The following is a 700-nucleotide window of genomic DNA, read 5'->3' as shown; positions in this document are numbered from 1 at the left end:
GGGCCGCGGCCAGCGTCCCTGCGGCCGGCGCCGCTGCCAGCTCCTGGCTACGCGGGCCGCAGGCCCGGCAGCAGCCACGAGTGCCGCGCCGCGAGATGGCCGCCCTCCTCGCCGGGCGGCGGGAGACGGGGGCCACCAGGCCACCAGGAGACACGGCCCCTCCGTGGAGCAACCCCGCTGCGCGGCCTGCCTCGGGGCTCCCCAGCGCCCCGCGCGAGGAGGAGGGGAGACGGGCGGCAGGCCGAGGAGCGGGATTGCCCACAACACCCTGCCCAGCCCCGGTGCCGGGCACCGTCCCCGGGCCGCTCCAAGCTCCTCGCTGACCTGGAAGCAGTAGCAGCACGGAGGGTGCCGTCGCCCACCGCTGCAGCTGCAATGGCAGCACAGAACATTTTTAACAGAGAAACAGTAATAGTGACGTACCTGGAAGTCAGTCCGGCCTCAAAAGCTGTCAGCTCCGAGCACGTACAGATTACTCACCAGTAGAGCACGTTGACTCCAGCCCTTGTCCCTCATGCTCGTGGTCTCTTCTCTTTCTCCTTCATTTTCAGATGGCTTTAATGACGCTCACTTGGTGCTACAGATTCAGGCAGCTTTCAATTAATTGCCGTGCTGAGTGCATGGACCAATGAACGTTATTTCCTTTGCGAGATGGAGGAAGCCCTGTCATCTTTGTCCCTGCACCACACACCGTGTTATA

The sequence above is a fragment of the Rhea americana genome, unplaced genomic scaffold (assembly GCF_003343005.1).
Source record: "Rhea americana isolate MKP2758 unplaced genomic scaffold, rheAme1 scaffold_57, whole genome shotgun sequence".
NCBI lineage: Eukaryota > Metazoa > Chordata > Aves > Rheiformes > Rheidae > Rhea > Rhea americana.
This window is presented reverse-complemented; position numbering follows the sequence as displayed.